General features: G+C 34.2%; 1 non-coding gene and 2 pseudogenes across 1 annotated transcript; 1 reads left to right on the top strand and 2 right to left on the bottom strand.

Moving 5' to 3' along the window:
* The first annotated feature begins 3,226 nt into the window (after positions 1–3,226).
* Positions 3,227–19,049, top strand: LOC131168900 (receptor-like protein EIX2; annotated as a pseudogene).
* Positions 9,446–9,553, bottom strand: LOC131174183 (small nucleolar RNA R71). Its single transcript, XR_009144431.1, has one exon. It is a non-coding gene; the product is annotated as a small nucleolar RNA R71 (small nucleolar RNA).
* Positions 19,050–20,252: 1,203 nt separating the features above from the next.
* The window catches only part of LOC110667939 (B2 protein-like), a 37,106-nt pseudogene continuing 36,348 nt past the window's right edge, over positions 20,253–21,010 (bottom strand).

Below are 21,010 nucleotides of genomic sequence, written 5' to 3'. Positions count from 1 at the left end.
CATTTATTTCATTTACTTGGTTTTTTTTTTTTTTCATTGGGAAGAATTGATTCTGCCATTTTCACTGGTTTTTTGCTTTTTTATTTTGTAGCATTAGAAAGAATTGAGTTTATAACCATTCACTTGGCGTGAGGAGTAAAGACTTTAACTTGCATAATTTAGTATTATTGTTGGGGTTACTATTAAAATAATATTTTTTAAAATATATTAGTTAGAGAAAATTAAAAATTAATTTAAAATTAAATTTCACATGTTTATTTATAAAAATAATAAAATAATATTTTCAAATTATTTTTATGAAACTCAATTTAATTATGAAATAGATAAAGTAAGTTAATAATAATAATAATACATTAGATTTAAATTATATATCAAATTAATATAATTATACTGAATTTTCATCAGAAAAAGAATAAAATTATGACAACTATGCTAACAATAATGCTAAAAATGATATAAATTTTAATTAATTTAGATAAACCATAAAATCAAAGCATGGGGAGATAAAAAGATTGCTTAAGAAACCACATAATTTTAAATTAGCCATTTGATATATGATAATATATATTATACTTATTACCAGTTGATATATATTAAAAAATATGAAACTCTATACAATACTAAAGATTTAAAGATTAGCTAATATACCAACGAGTTTTAGTATTAGAGTTGTTACTACAACAATGAGTGATTGAGTTACATTTTTAACTCATATTAAAGTTAAGTGCAATTCAGAGATAACTAAAAAGTTGGTTCAGTTAATCTAGTTATAGTGATTTTTTTTTTTAACTCAAATCAAAATCTCAAAATTTAATGATGTTATTGTAATAAAATTAAAATTAAGGGAAAAAAATAAAATATATAATCTCTAAAATTAAGAGGCTAAAAGTAAAAATTAATTGGAAGTTTTAATTTTTTTTTTTCAGTCATAAGACTTTACAGCTTTTGACATCTCAATCTAAGCCAAGAGACAACTGCAGTCTTTGCAACTTGTTTATCACAGCCTCAATCTAGTATGATTCCCAACAAATCAATTAAATTTATTATTATTTTTTTTTATAATTGAGTTCCATTAGAATTCAAACTCGAGATCTCACAATCTTTGAGATCACTTCAAGTACTATTGAATTAAAACTTATTAATTAACTTTATTAAGTTTTAGTGCTGCATAAACAACACTTGTATTCGCATGTCATTGAGTTGTACATAAATTTTCTTTCCATTCAATAAAAATTTTCTTCTCTATCAATATATTTTTTCCAATATGCATGTGGTATAAGAGTTTCAATGATTCTAGAGGGTCTGTGAATAAAAGTTTTATTTATTAATCAGGGTTTTTTTTTTTTTTTTTGCAATTTTTCTTATCAATAGAATAGGCATATTTTTCTTCAAATTTAGAGACTCCATGATCAATAAAAGCAGAGGAAGAGAAGCAGTAATAAGATTAGGAAATTTTGATTTTCTGGTAGCTGTAAGTTGGAAAGAAGCAAGAAAACTCTAATGATTTCTATTCTTATTTTCTCTCTACAATGATTCTAAGTCTATAACATGAGCTCTCCAATTTACACTCTAAGTTGTCAATTCTAATTTTTATTTCCTTTGCCCCCTCTAATGCTTAGTATGTATTGGATTTTTCTTCATGGGATCCACACAATTTGTAATACCATTTTCTTTCTTTGCCAATACCATCTTCTTTTCATTGGTTTTTTACTCCTTTATTTTGCAGTAGTGGAAAGACTTGACTTTATTGGCTTTGCCGTTTCCATTGATTTTTCGCTCTTTCATTCTATCGTATTAGAAAGACTTGACTTTATAACCATTTACTTGGTGTAGGGAAAGGAGTAAAGACTTTAACTTGAATAATTTAGCATTATCGGTGAAATTACTATTAAAATAATATTTTTTAAAATATATTAGTTAGAGAGAATTAAAAATTAATTTAAAATTAAATTTCATATATTTATTTATAAAAACAAAAAAATAATAAAACGATTTTTTTTTAAAATAATTTTATGAAATGCAATTTAATTATGAAATAGATAAAGTAATTTAATAATAATAATAATAATAATAATAATAATAATAATAATAATAATAATAATAAAGGCATTATATTTAAATTATAAATCAAATCAATATAATTTTAGAATTAATTATACTTAAATCTCATTAGAAAAAAAATCAATTTAATAACTATACTAATAAATTAATAATGCTAAAAATGATATAAATTTTAATTAATTTATACATATTAATCACAAATCAAAGCATGGACTGATAAAAAAAAAATAGCTTAAAAACCGGATAATTTTATATTAGCCATTTGATATATAATAACATATAGTATATATACTTGTTACCAATTGATATATAGTAGAAAATATGAAAATATGTACAATTAATATTAATGATTAAAAAAAATAATTAATACACCAATTAGCTTTAGTATTGGAGTTGTCTTTAAAACGGTGAGTGATTGAGTTACATTTTTAATTCATATTAAAATTAAGTAATTTTACTATAATACATTAAAATTAAATAATCTTTTTTCTCCCCAAATTTTAATTAATTTATACATATTACTCTTTTTTCTCCTCACAATAATTCTAAGTTGTCAATTCTAAATCCAAATTAATACGTCAGTATGTATTGGATTTTTCTTCATGGGATCCACACGGTTTGCAATGCCATTTTCCTTCTTTGACAATTGAATTTTTTTATTAAATTTAGTTGATAAATCTGTTGAGTTTTAGAATAATTTTTTTGATTATTATTGTAATTAATTAATATGTACTCTTTAAAAAATAGTTCGAGATGCCAACTTTATTATTTTGAAAAAAAAAATTAAAATACTTTTAAAATTGTGTTGTGTTTGAAATTCATATGGAAATATTAAAAATAAAAATTCTAAGTGTAAACTTTTTTTAGAAAATTTATAAATTGATTAATTATTGTACAATGGATACCTTCTATGCAGAGTGGTAATCAAATGAAGCCATTAGATATGTCGGGGAGACTTTTAACTAATCCAATTTTTCAATATAAATTTATTTTGATTGGCTTAAAAAAATGATATTTGATTGTCTGTATTTAATAATTTAGAATTATCTACACAAAGCAAACAAATTAGTAGGAAAATCAATGGAAACTTCCCATTTACATCTCAGCGTGTTCGTGATGATCAAGCATGAAAGACGTTATAAATAGGACTCCATTGTGAGATTCTTTGGTGTATTCCTCCATAGTTTTACCTCTACTCGTGAATGCTCATGAAAATACCAATGAGTGCGACTTCTTTTACACTTGCTTTCCCTTGGTTTCTCTTTGCAGCAACTGTTTTTAGTCTTGGCCTCTGTCATGGAAGCTTTAATGCTGGCTGCATTGAAAGTGAGAGAGAAGCTCTTTTACAGTTCAAGCTTGGCCTTAAAGATCCTTCTAACCGGCTTTCTTCTTGGGATCGTGATGTGGATTGCTGTGAATGGCCTGGAGTCATCTGTGATAATCTTACCAACCATGTTCTTGAGCTCCATCTTAGAAGTCTTTCTGAGAATGAGTATTATGGCTCAAATGCCACTGGTGACTATTATGAATATATGGAGCGGTCGACATTCAGAGGTAAGATCGGTCAATCTTTAGTCAACTTGAAGCATTTGAAGTATCTAGACCTAAGCAACAATAATTTTGAAGGAATTCACATTCCCAAATTCCTTGGCTCTATGAAGAGTTTAAGATACCTTAACTTCTCCGGAGCAGGATTTGGAGGAATGATTCCTCATCAACTCGGAAATCTTTCAAATTTGCAATATCTAAATCTCGAAGGTGATGGTTATTATTATTATCCTGAGATATATGTTGAGAATTTAGATTGGCTCTCTAGTCTCTCATCATTAGAATTCCTTGACTTGAGTTCTGTGAATCTTAGTAAAGCCTTGGATTGGTTGGATGCGATGAACAAACTCCCCTCTCTGGTAGAGTTACACTTGTCATACTGTTCACTAAGTCATAAGGTTCCTTCCAACATCAACTTTTCATCACTTGCCATCCTTGATTTGTCAGAAAATAGATTTGGTGAATCTTCTGTGTCCAGTTGGATTTTTCACATTCCAACTTTGACTTCTCTTGATCTTTCATCTAATAATTTTTTTGGACCAATCCCTGTTCAACTTCAAAATATAACTTCACTTAAGGAGCTTGATATGTCTTACAATAATTTTAATTCTTCAATGGCCTTTTGGTTACATGGTCTTCCCCAGCTTGAGCTTCTTCGCCTTTCCTATAATTTTGAGTTGCTAGATGGAATTCCAAGTGCCATTGGAAATTTTACCTCCCTCAACAGTCTCGACTTGATACACTGCAATTTTCAAGGAGCAATTCCTAGTGCCATTGGAAACTTGACTTCCCTCAACAACCTTGACTTGTCATTCAATGAACTTGAAGGAGGAATTCCAAGTGCCATTGGAAACTTGACTTCCCTCAACAACCTTGACTTGTCATTCAATGAACTTGAAGGAGGAATTCCGGCATCATTCAAAGATCTTTGCAAGTTGAGGTCACTCGATTTGGTCAGCAACAATCTAAGCCAAGAGATAAATGAGGTATTTGAAATTCTCTCGGGATGTGTTTCAAATGGGATAGAGGTGTTGTCTTTATCTAATTGTCAATTATCAGGTCATTTAAATAATCTTCTTGGACAATTCAAGAATCTGGATTATCTCGATCTTTCCGATAATTCGATTGCTCACCAAATTCCGGCCACTTTGGGTGTGTTGACTTCCTTGACGTCTCTACGCCTTTCCAATAACAAACTGAATGGAAGTCTCCCCATAGGTTTTGGAGCCCTTGAAAATTTAGTACATGTAGATATTTCTTATAATTCATTAGAGGGTGAAGTTTCTGAAATTCACTTTGCAAACCTTACAAATCTGACATATTTTCATGCCTCTCATAACCAACTGATTTTAAGAGTCAATCCTCATTGGATTCCACCTTTTCAACTTGTTGAAAGCATATATTTGAGATCTTGGGATGTTGGACCTCAACTTCCCAGATGGCTCCGTTCACTAAAGCATTTAGTCTTTCTAGACTTGTCAAACTCAAAAATTTCAAGTACCCTTCCTGTTTGGTTCAGTGACTGGTCTTTAAGACTTTCTAATCTTAATTTATCTCATAACCAATTGCATGGCAAGATTCCCTATTTGTCCTCCACCAATGATTTGTATACTTTCATCGACTTGAGTTCAAATAAATTCAATGGTCCATTGCCTAATGTCTCTTCCAGTTGGATAGATCTTTCCGATAATTTACTCTCTGGATCATTATTCACCTTTCTATGTCATAGAACGCATGATGTGATCACTGTGCTGCTTAACTTTGGAAAAAATCATTTATCCGGAGAGATACCTGATTGTTGGATGAATTGGAAATCTTTAGAAGTTTTAAAATTAAATGACAACTATTTCAGTGGAAAAATTCCTAGTTCCATAGGGATGCTAAGTGGCCTCGGGTACTTAAATCTTCGCAACAATACTCTCTTTGGTGAAATACCATTGTCTCTTGAACATTGCGAAGAATTGATGGTACTTGAATTGGATGAAAATAGTTTGGGGGGAAATATTTCAACATGGCTGGAGAATCAAAATTATTCACAGATGGTTATTCTTAATCTTCGTGGGAACCAATTTCATGGTCACATGCCTATAGAGCTTTGCCGCATGACTCATTTGCAAATCTTGGATCTTGCTAATAACAACCTCAATGGTACCATACCAACATGTATCAATAACTTCAGTGCAATGGTAAATGAAAGTTATGTTGGTATGGAAGAGCAAGGTCAGATTCTCCTTTATTTGACTGATTTGGAGTTTTCTGATAGTTCCTCAATTATGACAAAGGGAGAAATGATTGAATATTCCACCAATCTTAATTTCGTGAGAAGTATGGACCTCTCAAATAATAAATTATCAGGAGTTATTCCTGAAGAAATAACAAAGCTTAAAACATTGCATTCATTGAATTTGTCACATAATCTTTTGAGTGGAAGAATTCCAGAGGAAATAGGAAATATGAAAGCATTAGAATCTCTTGATTTTTCTCAGAATCAACTTTTTGGAGAAATTCCTCCAAGTATGTCAAGCTTGACATTTTTGAGTAGATTGAATTTATCCAACAACAAGTTATCAGGAATAATACCTTCAGGCACTCAATTGCAAGGCTTTGATCCATCTAGTTTCAGCGGCAACAAACTTTGTGGCCTTCCACTCATCAAGAACTGCAATGTTGATGGTGATATGCCTCCTATTGGAATAGAAAGAGGAGAAGATGACAAAGGGTCTGAATCATTTGCTTGGTTCTATTTCTATGTGAGCATTGCACCAGGATTTGTGGTGGGATTTTGGGCAGTGATGGGTCCTTTAGTATTTAATAGAAGATGGAGGCATTTATATTTCAATTTTCTAGATAATTTGTGGGACAAATTTATGTGTGGTATTATGTAAATGTTGCTATATTCGTGAAAGGTCATGGTTTATAGAGTTTTGTCCAAAACAAATATATGTGGGGATGGCCTATGCACGTCTACATAACTAGGTATGAGTTTAGCTTTATGTTTGTTGTGACAATGTTTTTGTATGATTGTGCAATTACTCTGTAATTTTGAATTAAGTTTAATAAAAAATGAAAAGTCCCACTATTGTGAGGACTTTGTGTGTGGTCTTGTGATTGTCGTGTACATTTAAATGAAAGTAATTAACTAAGAAAAAAAATTGACTAATAATGATAAAAACTATTTACCTCGTCAATTATATATACAAAAATATACAAATATTGTAAATTACTAGCATGGCAAATTCAAATTCTGTAAGACTAAGGAGATTGAGCTATTTACCTTGTCAATTATACTTGCTGCTAATATCATAAGAAATGAAACTCTTTCTGAAATTCTCCATTCCTTGTGGACATGAAGAATTGAGTTTAACATGCCAACCTTTTCCCAACATGATCTAGTTGTTTTGTTGTGTGAGAGACAAGAAAATAGGGCTTTCTGGCTAAGTGAGAGACACAAGGATTTACCATGGTTCAGAGTTATTACCAAGAAAATTTCCAGCATGTGAACTTGTGAAGGTGATGCATACATTTTGCATAATCATTTAGGTTTAATTTCATAGCCATTTTATTTGATTATTAGTCACTTTTAGCTAATTTCATTAGTTATTTAGTTAGTTTTTCATAATTGTCAATTTTGGATTAATTTGTAAATTTTACTTTGTTTTGTAGGAAAAATGGTGTTTTTGAAGGACTAAAAAGAAATTTTGCCATTGAGGAGTGATTTCTACAGCCAAAGATGTCAAAAACAAGTTTCAAAGTTGAAATATGCATTGGCCAAATTGTGCATAACTTACCGCATAAGTTATGCAGATCTGCATAAGGAGAAGAAACACTGTTCCAATACCTGCCGAATTGTGCATAAGGAGAGTGCATAGCTTATACAAATTCACGCCTCCCTTATGCAATATCACGGAATTGTGCATAACCTATGCGCTTGGTCATGCAGTTTCGCATAAGTGAGCCAGGAACCAGCCGAAAACTGCATAAGGGACTGCATGACTTATGCAGTCCACTTATACAGTCCCATAAAGATTTCATTAATGAGCTGGCAAAAGATTCCCTCAGAAAATCTCACCTCAAACACACCATTTTAGGGCTCCATGTCAGAAAAAAGTTATAAATAGCCCCATATCCCATTTTAGAAAAGAGGGAGGAGAAAAGAAGGAAGAAAAGGGAAAGGAGAAGGCAGCAGCTGAAGAGTCACAATCACCTCCCACACCATTTCCAACCAGATTTGGAGATTTCTTTCTTTTCTTACATTTTTCCTACATTTCTAGTGTTGAGCTTCTTGTTTCTTAGCTTAGATTAAAGTTTTATTTCCATATTAACTCAGAATATCTTGTAAATATTATGGGTAGTGAGTAGTTTTATTTGATTCTGGAGTAAGGGATGTAATATTTGAGATATTTTGTGGATTTTGATTGGGTAATCCATATTTTGTGGTCTTAATGAGTTTTATTCATTTCTTGTGTGCTTAATGACATGCTTAGTGTAGGATCCCATTAAGTGATGTTTTTAATCCATGGTTGAGGCACCGAAAGGAGAAATCCTTGTGATAGATAATCAAGAAATTGGACTTAATTAACTTAGATCTAGAAATAGACTAAGGATTAAGAGGATTTACAGATTAATTAAAGAACTTAATGGGTCTTAATTAACTCTAACTCCACGAAAGTAGGATTAGATTGATTAAGGCACTCTTTGTCTCACTCGAAAAGGGTATTCAAAGGATTTAAGAATTGGATAACCAATTTAAAATCCCAAAATAGCTTGAATATGAAATCCCGAACTCAGGAATCGCCTTTTTATCATTGTTAATTTCTAATTAAATTTAATTGCTTGCCATTCTAAATTTTGCCATATTTCAACTTGCTTATTTTAATTTGATGCAATTTTAGTTTAATTGATATATTGTTGAATAGACTATTAATCTCACACACATAAAATTCACACTTCAATATCAATCAATTTATTACTTTAATTTCAAAAATAGTTCAATTTAGTCAACTTTTTATATCAAAAATTCAATCATTAACACAACTCCTCGTGGGAACGATATCTTTTCTATATTACTTGTACGACCCGTGCACTTACGGTTGGGCCACATCAAGTTTTTGGCGCCGTTGCCGGGGAGTTGTTTGTTTAAGATTGAATTCTTGATTATTTTAGTTGTTTATAGTTTTATCTTTGTTATCTTTTTATTTTGTGTTTGTTTGTTCTTTTTCAGGTACTCTTAATCTTTTATGAGAAGAGCTAGAAGCACAAGTGACACATCCTTATTGTTTAATCCTGAAATTGAGAAATTTTGTAAAGCCAACAAGAAAGAAACCAGAAAAAGGAAAGAAGCTTTGAGAGAAACTGAAATTGAAGCAGACATGGCTGATGAAAGAATTAAAATTGGTGGCGGTAATGCTGAAAATGGTCGAAACAATGAAAATGTCGCCCAAGGTGAAGAGATTATAAATGCTAATGTGCCTAGGGGAAGTATGATGGATCATGCTTTTCCTCGTTTTGATGACTTGAGAGAGAGTATAGCAAGACTAAGAATTGATGCAAATAGTTACAAGATGGATTTTGGAGTTCTTCAAATGATTCAAAATTCCCAATTCGGGGGACATCCTTCTGAAAATCCACACACACATCTAAAGAAATTTGCTATGATTTGTGATATGCAAAAGCAACCAGGAGTGTCTGATGATGTAGCAAGATTGAAGCTATTCCCATTCTCTTTGAAAGATAGAGCATTGGATTGGCTTGACTCTTTACCTCACAACTCCATTACAAATTGGGAGCAACTCACTGATGCATTTCTTGCACAATATTTTCCACTTGGAAAAACTCAAGAATTAAGGAATTAAATGACAGCTTTCAGACCAAGAGAAGATGAAACTCTCTATGAGTCATGGATGAGATGGAAGGAATTAGAGAGACAATGCCCACATCATGCCATTCCAAAATGGATGATAAACCAGAATTTTTACACAAATGTCACTCCTGCAATTAGAGGGATTATTGATGCTCAAACAGGAGGAGAATTTATTATGAAGCATGAAGATGAAGCTTATGAGCTATTGGAGAAAATTGCAAAGAATACTCATCTTTGGAGTAATCCAAGAGGACCAGCTCCAACTCAAAAGAGGCAAGCTGCTGGAATGTATGACCTTGATCCATTCAACATGATTAATGCAAAGTTTGATGCACTTACAAATGTTTTGGCTAAGAAGATGGAAGATTTGAGTATGTTGGTTAGTTCATCATCATCATCTGGAAGTTCACAACAAGTTGCTTATGCAGAGGGAACTACCAGCTGTGGAGTAGACTATGGAGAGCAAGCTGCATATGTTGGTAATTATGGAAACAAACAAATGGGGAATTCTTACTCTCAAACTTATAATCCAACTTGGAGGAATCATCCCAATTTTTCATGGGGAAATCAGCAAAGTCAAGTTCCAAATCAGAATTTTCAACCACAACAGCAACAAGGAATTCCATATCAGCAAAATAGGCAACCATTGCCTAATTTTCAGCAGAAAAGTATGAATCCTCCACCAAAACAGCAAGCACAAAGTTCCACCACAGAAGCTTTATTACAACAGATTCTTGCTAACCAAACTAAGCATGATGAAGAGATGAGAGAGATGAAAGTAAGGCTAGAACAGATGCAAACACATAATAGAATGTTGGAAAATCAGATTGCACAACAAGCATCTTCCTCAGGTACCAAGTCTTTTGAAAAACTTCCAAGTCAACCAGAAAACCCAAGAGAGCAGTGTCAAGCTATTACTTTAAGAAGTGGGAAAGTTGTAAATAATGAGAAGAGTGAAAAAAATGAGAAAAGTGAAAATAGTGAGAAGAGAGAAAATGAGAAAGAAACTGATGAGAGTGAAAAACAAGAAAGTGAGAAAGAAAGTGCAGAAAAATGTAAAGAGAAAATTGAAGAGAAGGAAGAGAAGTATATACCTCCAGAGCCTTACAAGCCACAACTTCCCTTTCCACAAAGATTTCAAAAAGCTAAGCTTGATAAGCAATTTGGAAAGTTCTTAGAGGTTTTGAAGAAGCTATACATAAATGTGCCTTTTATTGATGCTCTTTCACAAATGCCCTCTTATGCAAAATTCTTAAAAGAAATTCTCTCAAACAAGAGAAAACTTGAAGACTATGAAACTGTAGCTTTGACAGAAGAATGCAGTGCTATCCTCCAAAGGAAACTTCCTCCGAAGCTCAAGGATCCAGTGAATTTTTCAATTCCATGTCACATTGGGAATCATGTTCTACAAAAGCTTTATGTGATTTAGGGGCTAGTGTTAGCCTTATGCCCCTCTCCATTTATGAGAAGCTCAACATGGGAGATCTTAAGCCAACCTACATTTCTCTTCAGTTAGCTGATAGATCAATTAAGTATCCTGAAGGGATTTTAGAGAATGTGCCTCTGAAGGTTGGGAAGTTCTATATACCTATTGACTTTGTCATCTTGGACATGGAAGAGGATTCTAATATTCCAATTATCTTGGGAAGACCCTTTCTAGCTACAGCTGGTGCTTTGATTGACGTGAAAGGTGAAAAGCTTACTCTCAGAGTCGGAGAGGATCATTTAGTCTTCAACATTAGCAATGATAAAAAGAAGCAACATGAAGATGTAGACTCTTGTTTGAGAATTGATATAGTTGATGAGTTAGTAAAAGAGCACTTTAGAAAGAGCTATCCGAAGGCTTCTCTTGAAAGTTGTCTTATCCATGAAGGGGAGTATCAATGATGAAAATCCAAAAGAGGCTGCATTTGCACAACATTTAAAGGGTAATCCACCTTGTCATAAGGCATCAATCATTCAACTTGGGCAAGTAGAGAAAAGTGAGGTCAAGCAACCATCTCTCAAAGAAAAAGATGCACCAAAGGTTGTCAAGAAAGAAATGGTCGGATTTTTAGACAAAGCAACAAGGATCTTCTCATGTGATGGAAAGAAAATTAAGTATAGATTCATTGAAGCACCTATTGGAAACAAAGGCAATAAATTCCAATTCCAGCCACCATGAAATGCATGAAGAGTCCAGCTAAGGACTATAAATTAGCCCTCTTGGGAGGCATCCCAAGTTCTTTTATTTTCCTTTTTGTTGATTTACTTTTATTTACATTACTTTTGTTTTTATCTTAAATCTCCCTAAATTCAATTTTTGACATTGTTGAATCTTGTCCCTTGTAGATGTATTTCAATGGAGGAAGGTTGGTGAACTGCTGGGGAGTAACTCTTAATCTGATATTTTGTCCTTCAACTCTCCCAAAATTGATTGATTTTTACTGCATAACCTGTGCAGGTTTGCTACCTGGTTTATGCAGAGAAAAAAATGAAATTTGCAGCAAAGAAGGGTCTGCAGCACATGGCTTATGTTTCTTTGTGAGGTTGGGTGTGTAACTTTTAAGTATTTGTGCTTATCATGTTAATATGATGGTAAGTGGGTCATTTTTGTAGTTTTGAGCTTATTTGGGTTGTGAGATTCAAGGTGGACATACTGCATTTTCTTGGCATAACTTGGGGAGTCCATTCTCATTTGTGGATAGATGCAACTTTATGCAGATTTTATTAAGTCTTAATGTGCTAAATGTTGATTTGCAGAATTTGAATTGAAATGGCATGATTCACAAATGCCTCTTATGCAGGATTCACTTCTACAAGCTTGTGTGATGCAATTTTGATGGATTTTGTATATATTGATGTGTTTTTGGTAACAATTTCTCATGATTTATGCTTCATAGAATTATATTTCTTCATTCTAGGGTATTTTTCACACTTGCAAATCATTTTCAATTGTAATCTCAATCTTGTTGAATTGTGCATAAGTAACTGCATAGCTTATGCAATCCTGCATAACCACAATTCTTGCCATTTTTCATCTCTGTTGCAAACTGCATAAGGATGTGCATAGCTTATGCAATTCTGCATAGCCACATTTTTGTCAAATTTCATATCTGCCGAAACTTGCATAAGTGTGTGCATGACTTATGCACTTTTGCATGACTTCAAATCCTACATTTTCTCTTTCTGACGAAATCTGCATAAGGGAGTGCATAAGTTATGCACTTCCGCATGACCAATTTTTCTGAATTCCAAAACTTGCCGAGACTTGCATAAGGAGAGTGCATAGCTTATGCACTTCCGCATAACCACACTTTCTGAAAATCAAAACTTGCCGAGACTTGCATAAGGAGAGCGCATAGCTTATGCACTTCCGCATGACCACACTTTCTGAAAATCAAAACTTGCCGAGACTTGCATAAGGAGAGTGCATAGCTTATGCACTTCCGCATGACCAATTTCTCTGAAATCAAAACCTGCCGAGACTTGCATAAGGAGAGTACACGGCTTATGCACTTTTGCATGACCACATTTCCTACACTTCCATTTTTAGCTGAAACTTGCATAAGTCAGCGCATAAGCTATGCACTCTTGCATAATCAATTTTTCACACTCTTTATCTTCCACCGAAACCTGCATAATAGAGTGCATAAGTTATGCACACCCATTCTCCCCTTATGCAGTTTTACACATGTCCTGTTCAAATCAAAAATTTTTTCGGCACCCACTTTCCCACCTCCACTTCCTGACGTTCCTGTTCACGCCTTTTCCCCCCACGACCATTTTTCTCGGCACCATCCTTCCTCTCCACTACTCTTTTCGCCGCATTTGCCCTAACTTCCCTCTGCATCTTTTACTTTCTCCATCACCTCCTCCATTCTCACCATCGACAACCCCATGGAATCGCCTCCTCATTCCCCTCAAACCTCCCCTCTCCAAGTCTCGCCCTTGGCAATGCGGCCTCCCAACCCCGATTCCCCTCCATATGAAACCCCTCCACCACCTACCACAGCCACTTATAAGAGAAAAATCAGGTCGAAATCCACCCGACCCATGGCTTCTGCACCTCCTCTCTCAAAACGCAAAGAACCACCCACCACTCCACTGTCAGAGCCTCCACCCAAAAACCCCAAAACTTCAGCCCCCACACAAGCCAAATCACCCTCTTCCAGCAAAAAGCAAATGTCAGCAGCATCACAGGTATCAAAACTACCTTGGCCCCTTCCTGATGCAGCTCACAAGGCAGCCTTTAAGAGACTTAAGGAAAGGATGGTGCAACCCGCTAGGTACATTTCTGCAGATGCCCTCTAATCAGTTGGTTTATTTGATAATGTGGTTGCATACCTTGATGGTTTAGGTTGGATGGAATTTGTGCATAAGTAAGAAATAGTTTATCCAGCTCTAGTTTTGGAATTTATTTCCTCATTCTTTGCTACCCTGAAATTGCATGAGATAGATTACAAGCTAACTATGAAATTTAGATGTTTGGGGCAAAATAGAAAGCTATCATTAGACCAATTTCATAGCATTTTTTGGTTTGCAATTGATGGACTATTTAGGGTACCATATACAGGGGTAGAGGTAGCAAACAAAGGTGTTTGGAATGCTGCTCAGTTTTGGAGGATTATCACAAACCAACCTCAGACTTTTTCTGCTGGCAGATCCAAAACCTCTCAAATACTAGACCCTGCACTTAGATTTATCCATAGGCTTATTGCTAGCACTATCTTGGGCAGAGGGACTAGTTCTGGTGCTGTTGGAAAATCTGAATTGTTCATGCTATGGTGTGCTTTTCACAAAGTCAAAGTTTCTCCTGGTTATTTCTTTTGTGAGCATGTGTTACATATTGCCACCAAATCCATAGGTGACATAGTCATGGGTGGGCTCATAACTGTTATAGCCAAGCATTTTGGTTTTAATCCGGAAGAGCATCCACTACCAGCACTTTTAGACACTCTATATTTTGATGCTACACATCTATCCAAAACTGGATTCAGTTTGCCACCTTCTGACATTGCACAACCAGCAGCAGACACAGAAACCACTGCACAACCAGAGGCACATTCTGTCCCACCAGTCCAACAGCATTCTGCTGAACCTACACCACCCACTCAATCTGCACAGGACATCCCAGCAGATTCTGCACAGCCTACACCTTCTGCAGCTGGACCCTCTTCATCCACAGCACCTCCTCCCTTCAACACTAAAGCTTTATTCACCTATCTTGAAAGGCTTAGTGATGATATATATTTTGTGGATAGAAAGCTTGAATCTGGTCTTGATACCCTCAAGGATCGTCATGATCAACTCTTTGATTTTGTCATGGAAACCAGAGATAAGCAGAAAGAATTAAAGGAGATGATGAAGCAGCTCATGGTTTTTCTGGGAATGCCACCTCCACCTCCATCACCTCCTCCAGAACCATCACTTCGACAGCAAACAGCTCCAACCAGTCCTTTAGCAGCATCTTTGGACAAGGGCAAAACAATAGAATTAGATTAGTTTCTGTTTTACTTTTGTTCAAACTTGTAGGAGTTTTTCTTTGTAGATATGTTGAAACAATTTTAGTTTGTTTTGAATTCTGTTTTTCTTGAAGTTCTATTGGATGGCTATTACATTAGTTTTTCATTGATTTTCATTGCCTTTACTGCCCTTTTGTGCATACTTGTCCATACACTGTATATATTTGCATGCTTCTACTGGTGTTTGCACATTTTTCCTTGCTCATCATCATGCAGCAGCTTTTGAATATACTGCACAGGCTGTGAATCCCCTTATGCAAATGTTCTGCATAGCCTGTGCAGTCCTTATTGCCACTCATGCAGAACCGCACAGCTTATGCACCCTCCTTATGCACCTGTTCTGGACAGCACTTTATTCTGCATAACCTGTGCAGCTTCTTATGCATCCCCATTATCTCTTGAATTCTCATCTGCTCTATACCAGGTAACTCTTTCTTTTTGCTCTTAAATTTCACAATTTCTGGTAACTACTCTCTACTTTGAGTTTTGATAATGCACTGCTTGAGACATTGAGGACAATGTCCAATTTTGAGTTTGGGGGTGCACATTTTGATTTTTGCTACATTTTTCACATTTTGAGTATAGGAACATCTCATCCCATTTCATTTACATATATTGTAAATATTTTACATATACATCCATATATACATATTCATAACACATTTACACACACATTATACATCACTTAGAAATTATACACATTGCACACAAATAGACTTCCTCCATTTAGTTAATGCATTACTCATTTTTAGGAATCATGCATCATAAAATAAAATCTTTTGCCAAATCCCTTGAGTATTGAAAAGCTGCCTATGAGAGTGATTTGACTTACCTTTAGTTGGGTTTGTGGATTGAAAGTTTCCTAAGAGGTGCAAAGTTTTGAAGTGTTTATCCCTTGCCTATATCTTCTTAGCCAAAAAGCCACCCAACTAGTCCTTTAGAGATTGGAGTGTTTAGAGGGAGTTATTGGATATAAGGTAGTCAAATGATGTCTCACCAATCCTAGAACAAATTTTCTAAACCTTTCAAGGCTAAATACCAGCTTGTACTTGAAAAGAGAGATGATTAGGCATTCTTTGATTTAAACCTTCTCATTTTAAACCTTTGGCCCTTTTCCTAATTAAAATTGACCCTTGCAAACCCCTTTGAGCCTTTTTATTCCTAATTTTTCTTAAAACCCTTATTGCTACCTAGCCAATGAACCAAACACTCCAACCCTTTTCATGAGAATAATTATTTATAATATTAGATACATAAAAAAAAAGAGAAAAGAAAAGAAAAGAAAAAAATATATACAATAAAAGGGAGAAGAAATGCTTGTCATCTTGTAAAAGTGCTAGTATATGTGCTTTTCATTATTGTCATTCAAATTGAAAGAAATCCACCCAAAGTATTAAAAGAAATGAGTTTGGGGGTGGCAATTTTAGGGACAATCATCAAAAGAAAATGCAAAATACAAGTTTAAAGTATCAAAATGTCCCTCCATTTTTATGTGTTTTGTAAAATATGCTAGCACTTGACAATTCTCATTGCGTATTTCTCCCCTCTATATATATATATAAAAAAAAAAAGAGAAAAAGAAAAAAAATATAATAAAATAAGAAGTGTACCTTATGTTGTCAAGATTGAAAATATTCTCATGCTTTGAATCCTTTTTACCCATTTTTCTTCTTAGCCTCATTTTTGAACCCCATGGCCCCATTACATCCCTAAAAAGACCTTTGATCTCTTGATAGTACTTGCTACATTAGTGGAGATAGGAGTAGGGAATTTGCCTATGGGATTGGAAAATTATCTATTCATACATTTAATTCCATCATTCTATATAGAGACACTTTGGCTATTGATTGTCCTAGAATTCCTTTTGAGCATGACTTTCTCTTTTGATTGGTTGGTTTTGGAATTTTGAATGATAATTGACTTGATGGCTAAGCGGTGAAAGCTTGGATAAGCATTAGATTCTTTGCATTTTGAAGGATGGGTATATGGATTGCTGGTATGGCTAAAAGTGTGTTAAGTTACTTTAATAGGTGATTTTCATAGCTCTTTGGATAAGGCACCCCTAAAAAAATTTTGCATCACATTTTAAAGTTTGCTTGAGGACAAGCAAAAGCTTGAGTTTGGGGGTATTTGATGCATACATTTTGCATAATCATTTAGGTTTAATTTCATAGCCATTTTATTTGATTATTAGTCACTTTTAGCTAATTTCATTAGTTATTTAGTTAGTTTTTCATAATTGTCAATTTTGGATTAATTTATAAATTTTACTTTGTTTTGTAGGAAAAATGGTGTTTTTGAAGGACTAAAAAGAAATTTTACCATTGAGGAGTGATTTCTACAGCCAAAGATGTCAAAAACAAGTTTCAAAGTTAAAATATGCATTGGCCAAATTGCGCATAACTTGCCGCATAAGTTATGCAGATCTGCATAAGGAGAAGAAACACTGTTCCAATACCTGCCGAATTGTGCATAAGGAGAGTGCATAAGTAGAGTGCATAGCTTATGCAAATTCACGCCTCCCTTATGCAATCTCACGGAATTGTGCATAACCTATGCGCTTGGTCATGCAGTTTCGCATAAGTGAGCTAGGAACCAGCCGAAAACTGCATAAGGGACTGCATGACTTATGCAGTCCACTTATGCAGTCCCATAAAGATTTCATTGATGAGCTGGCAGAAGATTCCCTCAGAAAATCTCACCTCAAACACACCATTTTAGGGCTCCATGTCAGAAAAAAGTTATAAATAGCCCCATATCCCATTTTAGAAAAGAGGGAGGAGAAAAGAAGGAAGAAAAGGGAAAGGAGAAGGCAGCAGCTGAAGAGTCACAATCACCTCACACACCATTTCCAACCAGATTTGGAGATTTCTTTCTTTTCTTACATTTTTCCTACATTTCTAGTGTTGAGCTTCTTGTTTCTTAGCTTAGATTAAAGTTTTATTTCCATATTAACTCAGAATATCTTGTAAATATTATGGGTAGTGAGTAGTTTTATTTGATTCTAGAGTAAGGGATGTAATATTTGAAATATTTTATGGATTTTGATTGGGTAATCCATATTTTGTGGTCTTAATGAATTTTATTCATTTCTTATGTGCTTAATGACATGCTTAGTGTAGGATCCCTTTAAGTGATGTTTTTAATCCATGGTTGAGGCACCGAAAGGAGAAAGCCTTGTGATAGATAATCAAGAAATTGGACTTAATTAACTTAGATCTAGAAATAGACTAAGGATTAAGAGGATTTACAGATTAATTAAAGAACTTAATGGGTCTTAATTAACTCTAACTCCACGAAAGTAGGATTAGATTGATTAAGGCACTCTTTGTCTCACTCGAAAGAGTATTCAAAGGATTTAAGAATTAATCTCCTTAAAACACGTAAGTTCCACAAGATTGGATAACCAATTTAAAATCCCAATATAGCTTGAATATGAAATCCCGAACTCCGGAATCGCCTTTTTATCATTGTTAATTTCTAATTGAATTTAATTGCTTGCCATTTTAAATTTTGCCATATTTCAACTTGGTTATTTTAATTTGATGCAATTTTAGTTTAATTGATATATTGTTGAATAGACTATTAATCTCACACACATAAAATTCACACTTCAATATCAATCAATTTATTACTTCAATTTCAAAAATAGTTCAATTTAGTCAACTTTTTATATCAAAAATTCAATCATTAACACAACTCCTCGTGGGAACGATATCTTTTCTATATTACTTGTACGACCCGTGCACTTGCGGTTGGGCCACATTAGAAGGCTTGCTCTAACCATCCTCCATTGAAATAACGTTGAGAAGTGTCATCAATTTCTCCACAACATCTTCCACCAAGTTGCTGAATTTGTTGGTTGATTGCTTTTGTAATGAAGAATTTTGTAACAAATCAGTTAAATTTATTCAGTTTATTAGAGATCTAAAAGTTCTATAGCATGTAACGGGTTTCTTTAGCACCTCTTCCTATAAAGAATGTTCTTATACTCGATAAATAGCCTTTCAATGTCATGTAAATATTTCATCATTTTTTTAATTTAAGATATGCTTGAGAATTTTAGATTGCAAGAAGACAGGACAGCACTGTTATTACTTGCTAATTTTGTTGAAATATGGTACCCATGCATTGTTATTTCTCGTTAATGTTGTTGAAAAATGGGAGACAAAAATACAAAGCTAAAGACTGAATTTTATTGACTAAAATTTAGCACTAAAAAAAAAATACACTAATAGCTAGCTACTGCCAAAACCAAAAGCCCATGCCATCCTCCACCTTCAACTGAGCTTGGTTGTTGAATTTTCCCCACCCAAAAATGTGAACCAAGTGATGAACAAAGGGGCCGTAACCACTGTCCCATAACCACGGCGGTCTCACACAATTCTGCTATAACCAATTGCTGGCCTGTTTCTCACATTCATCCCTTCATAAGGACATGCAATGCCTCCGTAATGGAACTTCCATTTTTTTTTTTAATGTAATCATTACTCCAGCAATGTATATGGGGTGCCTCGTTAATGGAACTTTGTCAGTTTTGATGGTTAAAGCTTAAAAATGTTAGTGCTATGAATATAAGAAATAAACAGTCAATTTAGAGAAGATGCAGTGGAGCTGTTTGTTCTTAGTGCATCTTTAGATCCTATGGATGGGTGGTGTTTGTCATTTCATATTGAAAATATTTATATGCTTGAAAATAAATATTATCACAAAGGTCACTCACAGCAAGAAAAGTTGCATTTAAAAGTTCAATTGCAACTTTTCACATTTGTAAAAAAATCAACTTTTTGTGAATTGTAGATTTGTTGATTATCATACTTGTGTTTTCAAAGTTGTGTTTTCTATTTGCTGATTGAGGAGATTTATATTTCAAAGAATTTTTATTGATTTTTTTTTCTTTTACTTTTATATCTAAAAGCTAGTTGAAATGGAAGCCAAATTCATTCTAAAATTGAGTCTCCGAAATACTCAGGGATTGAAGGATTCTCTCTAATGAACCATTTTAATTCTTCCACAACAAGTCACAAACAACAAGGCCAAAACACTGATAAACATCAATCCATTAGCTCCTTATGGCAGCAGAACAGCGTTATCAATATCTCACACTGAAAAATAAATACTGCAAATAAAATCATACCCATGACATTCATTTGCTAGCATAAACGCCTACCAAGAAATGGGGGGTGTGATTCCCACTTACAAGTTCCCCTATCCTGTTCTGTGCTTTTCTAATAGGCAACAATATAGCAACCCAAGGAGGATTCCACCAACTTGTAAAATTAGAATTTAAAAACAATTAGATTAGAACTCCACGTGGATGCTCAACATAACAAACAAGTGTCACACGCTCAGTTTACATGCATACGTCAAAGGCCTTCCTCTTCTGAGGACTTGATCATTACAGCCTATCATTCATTCTCTTTTACATCTTGGAAGTCTGTCTATAAGATAATAGGTACTATAAAACATTAAGCCACCAAGGCTTAAAAGTACCTTCACAACACACAAATGTGTTTATTCAGCTGGCTCACATGCCATTCCTACTTTTCTCAACAAGATTTCACCCAACAGACTTAAACCCCAAGCTTACGCTCTACGGAAAATCTGTGAAAAGCAGGCAGCTAACATGCACCGCAAAGCCTACTACATTTGCATATTCAGCAAGCAATTTGCTTAAGCTGGAGAGCCTGCTTGTTCGCAAAGGTCTAACAGATCCAGGGTCTGTACAACAACCACAATAAGCCTTTCAGAACCCAACTTTGACTCATACAACAAGTTCTCCTTCAAGTAGATGACAATGATAAAGAACAAGGCAACATCTTACCTCAGGAACTGAGAGTTCAAGACGAAACTTTGGGCCATCGTAATGGTGCAACACTGGCCTAAAAGCATCCTCTTCCAATGCCTTGCAGAGTTTTCTAACACAGATCCTCACCTATTTATTAAGCATAAAAAGACAAATGATATAATGAGTAAATCCTTTCAGATATATATCAAATAGAGTCCTCAAAATCATCAATACAACTTTTACCTGAGC

The sequence above is a fragment of the Hevea brasiliensis genome, chromosome 15 (assembly GCF_030052815.1).
Source record: "Hevea brasiliensis isolate MT/VB/25A 57/8 chromosome 15, ASM3005281v1, whole genome shotgun sequence".
NCBI lineage: Eukaryota > Viridiplantae > Streptophyta > Magnoliopsida > Malpighiales > Euphorbiaceae > Hevea > Hevea brasiliensis.
This window is presented reverse-complemented; position numbering and strand designations above follow the sequence as displayed.